We start from the raw sequence: 14,171 nt of genomic DNA on the forward strand, positions 1-14,171 counted from the left end.
TCAGCTGGGTCGAACGAGGATGGCCAGCCGACCAACTCCACGACGATTTCGCGCCATTCAAGAATCGGCAGACAGAACTTTTCTCCCAGAGAGGCTGCGTTCTCTGGGGGGATAGAGTCGTCCCCCCAGAGAGGCTACAACAGACTGTTCTAAAAGTATTACATGAGGGACATCCGGGCATCGTGCGCATGAAGGCGCTCGCACGAAGCTACGTGTGGTGGCCGGGCATCGATAAACAGATCGCAGCCTGGGTAACCACGTGCCAGAAATGCCAAGACGTTAGCAACGCCCCACCTAAAGCGACGCCAACTGAGTGGGAAACCCCTCGGGGTCCGTGGTACCGCATCCATGTTGATTTTGTGGGACCCACCAAAGGACACACATTTTTATTAACAGCTGACGCCTATTCAAACTGGCTAGAAATCCAGAAGATGAAGACAACCACTACAGAGTCAGTCATTAATAAACTGAATAAATTATTCGCAACGCATGGGTTACCAGACGTTCTAGTTTCTGATAACGGGCCCCAGTTCACTGTCCTAGCTTTTGAACAGTACCTAGCGGACCGGGGCATCTGCCATGCGCTAACCTCGCCAGCGCACCCTGCGGCTAACGGAAGGGCGGAGCGAATGGTACAATTCGTCAAAAAAACCCTACATAAAATGGACTATGGGGACATCGACGACAAGCTCAACCGAATACTCCTGCTTCAACACATCACCCCACACAGCATCATGAATAAGACGCCTGCCGAACTGCTAATGGGGCGGAGACTTCGCTCCCACCTCGACCGTCTCCATCCTTCTTATTCACCAGAAAAACCTTTCGGATCTAGCGGGAAGTGCCGCGAATTCAAGGTAGGCGACTTGGTGTTTGCTAAAAACTTTTCTGGCGACCCATTATGGGTCCCTGCAACTATTACCCAACCCACCGGCCCCAGATCCTACCGCCTACAGACTAATGACGGGAGAGCATGGAAACGCCATATAGATCAGCTTCGATCCAGATTGGCACCCACCTCCCGTGACTCCCCTAATTCACAAACTAAGGGGGGAGGGGATATCGAGGAGGCCGAAAACGAAATAGATGACGACGTAATCATGGGGACCCAGCAACCTAACCAAAGAAATGTGCAACCTGAAGAAGAATCAGGGAGCGGGGTGGCATCACCGCGGGGAAATAGCACGAGGGAGGCAAGCCCACGGGACCCGGAAGTAAGCCTAGGAGACTGTGATAACAACAACGATAGCCGCCCCGAGTCCTCCCGCACAGAAACGGAACTAGCCGTACCAGAAAATCTTGAAAGCGTTCCACCGGAATCGGACTGCAGACAAAAACCGGTGGAACAGCGAAAATCAAACAGACAGATAAAACGACCTGCATATCTACGCGAGTATGTTACCGCACCCCTCAAACGGAACCTAGGGGGGAGGGGTGTTATGAACTAATAAAAACTATTTAATAAAAACTTGTCAACCTTACAAGAAAGCAGGCTCGTAATCCTGCACCTTTGATTGGCCCATGAATAGCGAGCAGGGATTGGTCCTTATGGAGCAGCCTGATTGGCTATTAGTTAACATCTCTCATTGGGTACAATTTAAACGCGGGAACGCAATCCATTGGTTAACGGGTCAGCAGCCAGCTCTATAAAAGAGCTGCTGCTGCCCAGGGTTTTCTCTGTTCTTATTCATAAATAAAGAGTTGAAGTTCACATGTTCTCTGACTCGTCTCCATTCCTTGCGCCCATGCTCAGAATATAACAGGCATCAAACATGCTAAGGAGATGTATAGGAGGAAGGTCGAGGGCCACTTTACTGGCAGTGACCCATGGCAGATGTGGAGGGGGATACAGGCCCCAACAAACAGTGAGAGCAGTAGCACTCTGGCAGAGGAGCTAAACAGCTTTTTTGCATGCTTTGAGACCACCAAGAACCTGGACATACTGCCTAACAAGGACCACGATGCTGCACCTCTTTCTCTTCAGGTGCATGAGGTGAGAAAAACACTGAGAGCAGTAAATCCCAGGAAAGCTGCTGGGCCTGATGGCATTCCTGGTGCAGTAGTTAAAGTGTGTGCTGACTAGTTGGCAGAAATACTTACAGAGCTGTTCAATCTATCTTTAACACATGCCATCATCCCACAATGCCTTAAGGCTGCAACCATCATCCCTGTTCCCCAAAAAACAAATATAAACACTCTTAATGACTATAGGCCCATAGCGTTAACAAGCTCCATTATGAAGGTTTTTGAGCGACTAGTTTCACAGCACATCAGAGACTGCCTTCCGCCCTCCTTTGATCAATATCAGTTTGCTTATAGAGCAAACCGATCTACAGAGGATGCTGTGGGCATCACACTTCATAGAGCGCTGAGTCATCTGGAGAACAAACAGAGCTATGTGAGGATGCTCTTTATGGACTACAGCTCTGCGTTTAACACTATCATCCCAGATAATAATGTATAATCTGCAGGTCCCCACCCCCACATGCTTAAGAACTTTTTGACAAACAGACCACAGTCTGTTAGACTTGGCTCCCACCTTTCTTCCACTATTACACTCAGTACTGGTTCCCCCTAGGATTGTGTCTTGAGCCCCCTGCTATATGCCTTGTACACCTTTGACTGCTCACCAAGCCACGCAACAAACACCATCATAAAGTTTGCGGATGACATGACCATGATTGGTCTAATTTCCGGAGAGGAAGAGACGGCATATAGGGCAGAAGTAGAGAACCTGTCTATCTGGTGTTCACAGAACAATCTGTCACTGAATGTCCATAAAACCAAAGAACTGATTATGGACTTCAGGAAACATGGACAGGACCACGCCCCACTCAACATCAACGGAGAACAAGTGGAAACAGTCCCTACGATCAGATTCCTTGGCATCCATATTTCAGCTGATATCTCCTGGTTCCCTAATACCAAGGCCATAGTGAAGAAGGCTCAGCAGCGGCTGCACTTCCTGAGGGTTCTCAGGAAGAACAATCTGGATAAGAAGCTGTTGCTGGCTTTCTATAAAGCCTCTGTGAAGAGCACTCTGACATCTTGTCTGGGTGTGTGGTATGCAGGCTCCACAATTGAGGACAGGAAAACTGTACAGAGGGTGATAAACACAGCTCAAAAGATCATTGGTTGCCCTCTGCCCTCCCTGGAAGACTTAGCCAGGTCCCGCTGCCAAAGCAGAATCAAGGCCACCATAGAAGACCCCTCACACCCTGGCAATTATCTTTTTGACCTGCTGCTGTCTGGATGGTGTTTTAGGTCAATAAAATCCCACACCACTAGACTAACAAATAGTTTCTTTCCCTGGGCCATCCGAACTGCAAATAAACAGCACTGCAAATAAGTCACTACCTTATTAAGATGTGAAAAGATGTGAAATCTCAATACCCCATTCAGATGTATAATAATATATTACAGTACAATCCATCTCTTGTGTATTATATTCGGCAAAGCATTACAGTCAGTGTTGGATGTATATTTTGTGTATATTCGTAGATACTGTACTCTCAAATTGCAAATGGAGACGTGGGTACTCTATTTTTCTTATCTTCATTTTTAAGTGCTTTGGTTTTATTGTATTGCAAACAGTTGCTGGAGTGCATCCACAGTTTCGTTGTACTTGTACAATGACAATAAAGTTCTTCTAAAAAAAATTAATAAATGCTTTAATCCACTATTTTTCTTATAGCAAATCATGATTGCCAACCATTTAGTTAAAGTTTAATAGAAGTTCTGTGCTATAAAATATCTATCTTTTTATAGGTCATAGAAATAGATGGCCTCTTTAAATGTCAACAGGAGGGATACAACATCATTTATCTCCAATCTATAATACAGTACTTTCAACAGTTTCAAGAAGACTCTACACCAATTTGCACCACTCTGGTGACCCTGATGACACAGTTAAACCTCCAGGTGACTTTAATAACCCTCTAAAAGAATGAAAATGACCAGCTATCTGCAAGAAGTATAAATCTTTCCATTCCCCACTATCGAGTCAGAGCTGAAGAAGCTTCTTGGATGAGAAGTGAAATGTCTTCCAAGAAAAACCAGAAAGTCCAGTTGCCCCTAGAAAAAAAGCACTTTTGGGACAACCTGACCTGGATGACTGAGAATCTCCATAGATATGTAAAGGTTATTTTTTTTGGTTGAAATGCTGATGGCGTGTTTGGTAGATTTAGAGAGAATAGTATGCTCTATGCTACTTCCAAGGGGTTAATTTGAATACCATTAGTGTTTTGATAGATTATGATAGATTATGATAGATTGTACCATAACTGTGTAATTTAATAAAGAGAAATTCCATCATATAAACTTTTAAGAATATTTACATACTAAAATGTGAAATAGTTTTTTTCCCTAAGACCGAATCCCTTAAATCTGGCATATAAAGTGAACAATAGGGTATTATAACATAAGTTAACTGATTATAGAATAAATTGTAACATCCGAAACAATCTGATTTTCACTTTAATAACTGTATAGACTTTTTAAAAATGATCACAGCTATATAGCCATTTTCTCAGGAATCTTTTGAGTAGTTTAAAGTGAAGAATGAAATTAAATATCATAATCCAGTTTTAACAAGCCTCTCCAAATGACGCATAAGAATTGATTAGCAGACAACAGAATATAGGAATTTAAGAGGATATTATAATATACTCAGTTATAAAATGAGAAATATTCTAAATGAAATATGTCTACAATATGAACAAACAAAAGAGCACCTACTAATTGAAATTCATGGCAATTTAGGATGGCAATATATTTATTGGTATGGAAAAAATTACTTAATGTACTTGGAATGCAAATTAAATTTATCAGTTGGCTTGAGGGACAGCATTGAATGCTATTTAATTTCTTGTTTTCAGTAGGCTCCTATGTTAGCTCCCATTTCATCCTATTTAGATGTCTTGGAGCAGGAAATGATCATATAGGATCCTAGACAGTGTCTGGTTGCAATAAAAATACATTTTCTCTAGTTTTTCCACTATAAGAGAAAAAATGTTCCTAATCTAAATTCCATTTTATTTTTTGGACTTTCTACCCGGAAAATGGCTTTCTACCCGGAAAAGCTCACTGGAAGCACTGGCGCCACCATCTTTTTTTGATGAAAAAGTGCTTCCGGTGAGCTTTCTACCCGGAAAAGCTCACCGGAAGCACTTTTTCATCAAAAAAAGATGGTGCCGCCCAGCAAACCAGTGGCCCGGTAGGACTTGTTCCATGGACCAGTACCGGTCCGCGGACCGGTGGTTGGGGACCCCTGCCCTAGATGGTAATGAAATGTCTGCAAAGAAGCAACCAAACTCAGAGGGTACCAAGGACCCACAGTTCAATTGTGAGCCACAAATATTCTCTTGTATTGATAGAAAGTTCTTGGATAACAAGTTACTTTTGTACAATTTTGATGCATATTTTAGGCTGCAAATGTTAAGATGCTTTCTGGAAAGTAAGTTCCATAGAATTTAATGTCACTTGCATCTGAATAGATAAGAAACAGAGTCAAGTTTAATTGCGACAATGCAGATTCCGATTTCTGTAATTCTCAGGCATAGGTACACTAATTGAGCTATATCCTCAATTCATGTTAAAAGACAGATTAAGAATAGCCAAAAATCAGTACAACAGTTATTTTATGTCTAGAAGAAAAAAGAAATAATCATTGCCAATTCAGAAGCTAAATACAAGCTGTCCTTTGAATCCCCTTGGACAAGCTTAACTATTTGAAATACCTGATAGCAAAGCAAAATGTTCTTTGAATATCTTCATCAACATTTTTGTTATTGTTCGTTGCCACTAAAAACTCTTTTGAATTACCAATTCAAATGACAGCTGGTAGATTTGCTTGGAGCAGTGCTCTTATTCTTTTTCCTCCCATCCCATCTTATCTTTTAAAAACATCACTATTATCAATCTCTTTTGTTATTTGTCAAAGCTATTTCTATGCTTTCATTGCTTAGCCTATAAATTAAACTTGACAAAGTTTTATGGGTATGTTTGAGTGAAAAAGTAATTCCAGTAAGGACTACTTGATGGGAAGGATAGAAGCATCAAATGCCAGATTATCCAGTATTGTGAAATTATATTTTTGTCCAAGTATACTGGGTTCCAGGTGTAACAAAGTAACTGTTCAAATGTTCAGACTCTCAACAAACAGGCAGCTGGATTCCATACATCACTTTCAACTTTAAGTAGCCAAGTAACAGATAGCCTCCTAATTATGCTGATGGCATTGGCAAATGTAGGGTTGAAATACGAATTGTATGGTTCTGCAGAGAATAAGGAAGTTGGGCTAGAAGGAGATATACATAAAAAGGTTGAAGCATTTTTAAAATCCAAAATAAGGCTAACATTTGAAAGCAGCACAGGTAGATGCCTGCCTAATTCACTTAAGAATAAAGGAGAAGAGAAAGAGTACAATCAGACTTGCAAGATTCTATTATTATAGCCAATCTCAGTCAAAATAATTTTAGCCTTTCTGGGGAGGCGTTTCCTGGCTTTGTGGGTTCCTAATATCATTAAGGAGAAAAGCAATCTAGAATTAAGGAGAAATTTCCTAACAGTGAAAACAATTAACCAGTAGTGGAATGGCGTTCAGAAGTTATGGGTACTTCATTACTGAAGGCTTTTGAGAAGAGACTGGACAGCCACTGGACAATCTGGAAAAGTATAGGGTCTCCTGCTTGAGCAGGGTGTTGGACTAGAAAACCTTCACAGTCCCTTCCAGCTCTATTATTATGTTATTTAATTATCTAGTGTCCATGCTCTGATTTATTTTTAATCCACTTGCAGTTCAGAGATGGTCATCATGCGACTTCAAGATATTGTTTAACTCCAATAGCTATAAAGCCCTATTCAATATTTTGAATATGATAATGGAAGATGTGAGCTATAGTTCAACATCTCAAGTGCCATAGATTTTCTGCATGAAATTCCCATTATGCAGCTGTAATATCTCCTTAGGAATGTGCCCATCTTATTAACTCCAACTTATCTTCTCTGTTTCTATTACTCTTTTTTAAAAAATAATGATGATGATGATGATACCCATAGACCTGACTATTAGTTTCATAGAGGAAATTTCAGCAATCACTCTTTTCTATAATGAAAGATGGTTTCCTATTAATTTAATATTAATATTTAATATTACCAATATATTATTAGCAGCAATAATATACTAATTATTGTTGCAATAATTGGAAATAATTCACATCATGAATCAAGAGTCAACATCCTTGATTCTTTTTCTAGCACTATCTCACAGAATTTATTTAAGTAAAATGTACTGAGGTGTGGTTTAAATCCAGCAACTGAACCATTTTCAGTGTAAAACCAATATTTCCTATGTATTGTTAAGAGAGAGATTTTGATTAACTTTCTGATATCAGTGATGTTTACATGGTGCTCAACAAAGAAATCATTTTTAAGCTGATGGTAAAAAAGCTGAAACAGCTTAGCCTTTAATGTATAAACTCTTCCATAATGCTTAATGTGTTCTCATAATGTGTAATGTCTTGCTGAGAACCCTCATAATTATGAGAAACACATGTAATAAGGTTTGCGTTGCAGCAATTCCAAAGAACTGTGGTTGCTGAGATGGGAAAAAAGTTTAATGATAGACAGGAAAGTTTAAAAGAATGATTAGCTCCTTGTGGAATCAGTGAGAGAGGAAGTAGTAACATTACTGGAATGAATGGGAAATGAAGTCACAGAGGATGACAAATGAACTGAAGCATTAAATGAATGTTTTACAGAAAAAAAGAACACTAAAAATGTGCCTTTGGAAGCTGACTGTTGTATCTTCTCTCATGGATGACTTCCAGGCTAGTGAGGCAGAGATACTGAATAAGTTAAAGAAAGCTGAAACCAACAAATCATCCACCTTGTGTGACACTGGTCCTGGAGCCTTGAAGAAGGCCAGAACAGAGAAGTAGCCACTTTCTTGTCTTTTAATCTCTAAATATCAAGTTGACACTGTTATCAGTTTGAAAGTCAGAATTTATGATAATGAAAAATCACAATTTAGGTCAAATTCAGAGTAGTTTTACTGAAGAATGCATATTGGTGCATTAACAACCTTTCTGTTACTGTTAGTCCTTAAGCAACATAAGCATGTCACAGATTTTTTAACAGATGTTGATAAACATTATGTCTCTTTCTATTGCTATGGTTTACAATAAAGGAAATACTTTAGGCTTCCCCTCTCTTTTTTGGCTGACACTGATCCAAATAATTGAACCACATACCATTCATAATTCTGATTGGATTATGCTTCATTTTGTCATTCCCCCATTGAAGCTATTACTGATTCCAGATTCTGGTCCAGATGATAGAAAAATGAATAAGGCTTTGTTATTACCCATACTTCATTTTCTACTTTACATGAATGGTATTATTAATTTCAATAGCCATTTCTCTGAGATAGTTCAGTCTATGTATAAATTGATACAAATATTTAAACAGGCCATTAATGTTAAGCCTGGATTCCCCAACAGGTGTTAAGGAAAACAAACTAAACAGACTGTGCAGCGAAGTCAGATAGGAAGACAGGTAAATGTGTGAGATAAGTTTTTTAGTTAACATGCAGTAAAAATACAGATACGCTTGTGCTATCAAAAATATAGTTTATTCCATTTAAGAATTATAGCATAGTCAAAATAACGGTCCATTAGTCATATATCAATTTCAGTCAAGTCTTGTCGGGGATACTTTATTTGCAAAATCCGTGTTGAATAGCCAATGTCAGTACACTTACAATAAATCAGTCCAATCTTTATCTTCTCTCCATTGAGAAAAATCAACACTCCTTTTTCTCTCCCCGTTTCAGCAAGAACGCAGTCATCAATCCATCCAGTAATTAGGGATCAGTAAGCCAGAGAGAGCAAGCTGCAATTGCCTCGCTTCTTATATAGTGCTTTTACAACCACACCCTTAATTACATTCTTGCAGTTAAAGTTACACACACTTTAACTAACAAACCATGATACCATATTTATTATTTTTACCCAAACCAGTTAGGGTAAACAATGTAACAGTAATTACCAAATGACAGGTTGAATCTAAGTTAGACTGGGCTGATATAGCTAGCTGTCCCTTACTTTTTTCAGAATTGTTTTTGGACTGGTAAGGACAAAATCTTTTTTGGAGTACTGATATTTTGGAGTGAGCACACTACTTTAGAGGAATTTATTAAATATTCACAAGGTGTCTTAAGCTAGTTTTCTTTCTTTTCTTTTTTTAACCAAGAAAAAAAGACCTATTGCTTTAGGCTGCTGCTCTCTTCTTCTGCTGCTTTACTGGGACAGAATGCTAATGAGAATGATGCTAAACAAAGGTATAGCAACATCGATGCTAAACAGAGGTATAGCAACATCAACATTTATTGAACAATTTTTGGATGAAGATTGAGAGGTTTTACATATGCTAACACAATAGATTCTTCTTAGATTCTCCATATAAAGAATTGTCTAAAACTAAATTGAATAACAGAGTTCTCACTACTTGGAACATGCACTTGCCAAAGTTGAAAATGTTCGCCACAGACTCAGAAACTATTCAAGAATATTAGTTAAAATGTAATTGTTTTGGCTCATTTTACACAAACACACACACACATTGTATACACACACATATACAAAGACACTTCCTCATTTCCAACTCCTATTATTAAACTGGCCAGGCAAAATATAGAGTGATGGGAAGATCAGAAATACCCAGCTAACAAAGACAAATCTTTAAAGCCCAATTTGTTCCAATTCTATTTATACAATAAAAACTTTTTTTTTTTAATGCAAAGGAGCAAAACATTCCTTTTGATTTTCCAAAAGTCCAGAAGAAGCAAGATGTTCAATTCTGTCTGATCTTCAAGTGTTGTCAACCTGATAAAACATGCCAACATAGTCAGAATTTCATTTAGATAAAAAGTTGTTTGATAATCAACCATCTTCTATTTCATGTTTAATTGCTAGCTAGAATTTAACTTGTTTGCCAATGGTAGTTTTGCATTTGAACTGTGACATATCTATATACCATAGTCATATCTCTAGTCCAACTCTTAAGGTAAATGTAAAGATTCCCCTCACACATACATGCTAGTCATCCCTGGTTCTAGGAGGCGGTGTTCATCTCTATTACAAAGCCAAAGAGCCAGAGCTGTCCGAAGATGTCTCCGTGGTCATGTGGCCAGCATGACTAAACGCCAAAGGCACCTGGAATGTCCAACTCTTATCACTTAAAATTCCCAAGCATACTCATGTGATGAGAGGAAATTGTTATAAGCAGCTGAAATATGTATAATAGTGCCTTATTTTTACATTAAATTAGCTAGAGACTTAGACTTTTAGGATCAATTTTCTGAAAAAAAGCATATCTGAAAAAGTGAGACTGCTAAAAATGTTTTTATTATTGTATTCCTTGTACTTTTTTGCATAATTAAAATAAGGAAAGATACATTTTACAAAGATCTCTTTGGCACATGGAATTTTATACTGCATATCTAACAAAAAGCCACCTTCTAGATGATAAAAACATACAGAAAATTCCTGAATTGGTCAATCCAAAAGTAAATCAAATAAATGTCTTAGAAAGAAAGCAAGAAAAAAACAATAACAAATCATTTACTTCTTCTTAACAGATCATACATTTCATATTCACAATATGTTCACAAGGATCAGTTTTGCTTTGGCTAATCCACTTTATCAAAGGTGGTTGTGATGCTGTTGGCCACACAGATCATCAAATCAGCATGACAACAATCAGAGAATGTAATTAGAATAGAATGCATTAGCATTCTAACATTGCTAGTGAGTACTTCTAATTTATTCCCTTCAAAGCTATGGAAAGTGCTTTGCTTTGAATTTTTTTTAAAAAAACTATTGAAAATGATAAGCAAAAACCTTCTCATAAATAATTAAAGGGAATCATTATGACATTCTTGAGAAATTTTGGCAAGAGAAGGCGAGAATTGAAAAGTTGTTTTGGTCATTAAAAGCAGTGAAGAATGAGAATGATGCTGCAAAAGATGAGTCAATCGCAACTTGAGTTACTGGATTTTCATTTTGCCTGAAATGGCAATGTAGGAAACTTAATAAAGTTTTTTTTGTCTAATGAATTTCTCATTGTAGAGGAAAGAATACCCCTCATGTTCTGGATGTCAAGGATTGGAAGCTTTAAACAAGGGCTTTTTATAATAAAAAACGGTTGGTTGGACTGAACATCCGATGCAGGTCTTAATAATACTGTCTTTTTGTCTACATGATTCTTCTCATTCGTAGAAGCAAGGATAATAAGTGCTCCTCATGTTACTTTCTGCAGATGCTCAAGGGATTGGAAGCTTGTAGGTTGGCCACTGTTGAAGGGAGATTTCCTATCCTGGTGAACATTGGCTTACATTGATAGTTCATTATGAATTTCATTTTCTACTGATCCTTTCAGCTGCTGCCAAATGCATTTTCTTCTGTAACATTCTGATTGTTTAAAAAGAGGGATATGGGGATGGTGGAATGTGGGCTATATCGGTCCCTTTTTGGTTACGCGCAGGCACTAAATTTAAGATCCCAATTTTGTGATTTGATCAAATGTATAGGGAAGCATAGAACTGGACCACTAGCAAGAGACCAAAATAAAGGAGCTCTCATGGCATAACCAGCTCTTGGTTATAGAGCTCAATTCTCTACCTATGGATTTCCACTAAATATGGCATTTTGGCCATTTTTTCAAAACTTAAATCTAATATAATATAAATGACTTTATATTTCTGTGACAATTGTTTTATATACTTGTTTTTATTGATTGATGTACACTGCCTCAGAATCACTTCTCCTGAGGTGGGAGGCCATATAAATGTGATAGATAGATAGATAGATAGATAGATAGATAGATAGATAGATAGATAGATAGATAGATAGATAGATAGATAGATCCTCTGTAATCTATTAATTGGCAGCTAGCAAAAAATGCTTGTGAGAGGAAGCCCTTTCCTGCTTTAAAACTTAGTATTCAGAAACTACAGTATCTTAAAATATTTCTTTTAAATTATTAAGTTCTTGAAATATTAAATACCTTTATTGCTAAAAACTATTGTGTTAGCCTATGTGCCTTTGATGTTATATTTTACTGGCAGCATGTGCTGTGGTATAAAGATGGGGGAGAAAAAGAATTCTACTACTATCATTTCTGTTAGTATACCAAAAGACCTGAATTGAATCCACAGCAACAATGTTTATTAAAAGAAGTTATTGTACTACTATAAGAAGTTAACAGGTACCTGTTAGCTTTCCATGTTAATAGCTAAAGCAATAGCAGTTTGATTTATATATCTCTTCATTGTGCTTTACAGTCCTCTCTAAGTGGTTTATAGAATCAGCACATTGCCCCCGACAATCTGGATCTTCATTTTATCATCCTCAGAAGGATGGAAGAGTGGGTCAATCTTGAGTTGGTGAGAATCAAACTTCTAGAAGTCAGCAGAATGAACAATAAACAGATGGATCCAACAAAGTACAAGCCATAATAATACACTTCATATACATGTGTTGTGGGAATGGAAAACCATTGGACTGTTTCCTCCCAGCCAATTGTATCTTTGCACTTTATTCTTATTCTAACCACTATTACGGGCACATGATCTTAATGAACAATTCCTGTTTCCAGGAACAGAAACTTGCTGCTTTCTTTGAGTTGGTTTGATTGATTTGATACCAGGAAAAATCCTTTTCTCCTATTATTCTCTAGTGAATGTACAATCTGGTTTTATGCTTGGCCCAAACCTAACTAATTTAGTTACTTGGCTGCTCCACTGATTGCCTAAAGTAGAATATTAATAACTAATTTCAAAGATCTAGATTGCAGTGATCAATCATGGAACTAAAAGTAGTAAATTGTTGATTAAAAAGTATTAGTCTCTAAGATATCATATCTAGAAAGTGTCTGGAGCTTCCCACATAATAGCTTTAACTTTCATGAAATCATCCTATCACTGATATTCAATTTACTGTCTAAAACGAAAACAATAAATTTTCTTGACTATTTCTAGGCAACACGAGTTTGAGAAATTTGGCTTCACATTTTTTTTGTCTAAAATTAAGACTTTTATTATCTAGTATTTTCTTAGAAATACTTTTCAACTATCCATGTGCAACTTAGGCATGCCATTCTTCCTCCCCTCCTGAATTATAATTAGAAATCATACCTTTCTGAGTCAGTCAATTTTGCCTGTACATTCCAGTTTCACCATCAGCAGAAATGCCTTTGTTTCATACTTTTACCAATCCTGGTGTTTCCATTGAACTATAATGCCTTTCAGAACAGGTATTTTCTGGCCTCTTCTCTTTCTGTTTCTATGTGCAGGCCAAAATATTTACCATTAAAATGCTGCTTCTATGTGTTAGATAGTTGCCATGTTAACCATGGTGGCTTTTCCTATAACATTGAATGCCTTTTTTCTTTATAAACATTTGTGTTGATTGTAAGTCAAATAAAAACAGTCAACCTTACAAACTTTAATATCTTTATCAATTGGTTTTTCAGTATTGCATATGAGTGTGTTGACTGACCCACTTTTCCATTGTTTTAGAATTTGGACTGAAGTCAAAAATAGCTGTTCCCTAAACAGTAAAAGCAAATGTATATTAGCATGTTGTTTGTTTTCTAGGATAGGATAGGATGGGATATGATACTTTATTGACCAAGTATGATTGGACACAGAAGGATTTTGTCTCTGCTGAATAAGGTCTCAGTGTACACACAAACAACAAAGTAATATAATCATAAGATACCAATAGCAGAAGATAGAAAAGATGAGAAGGATGGGGATTTAAGTGCCATACTTTATTTAACCCAAAGGTGCTTTTTCAAGAGGCAGTTGGACTATATAGAAAATGTAGAATAGTATAAGATATGGAATAGAACACAAAAAGGAGCATGAAATTGAGTTTTGTGTCTGTATAAAGAAGTTCAACCCCGGACCATGCTATTTTCAAAAAAGATATTTTATTTGTATTTTGTATGTGTGAAAACCCAAATAAAACTTTATTTTAAAAAAAGAGGCAATTGGACTTTCTTGTTTTTTCTTTTGAAAATGTTTTGAAGACAAACACCATTCAAAGGGTGTTCATCCAAAATTGTATAGTTAAAAGCCTGTAGAGATTCTCAGTCATCCAGGTCAT

Source organism: Notechis scutatus, chromosome 1 (genome assembly GCF_049901735.1).
Source record: "Notechis scutatus isolate UNSWTSFEM ecotype Mainland chromosome 1, rNotScu1.2, whole genome shotgun sequence".
NCBI lineage: Eukaryota > Metazoa > Chordata > Lepidosauria > Squamata > Elapidae > Notechis > Notechis scutatus.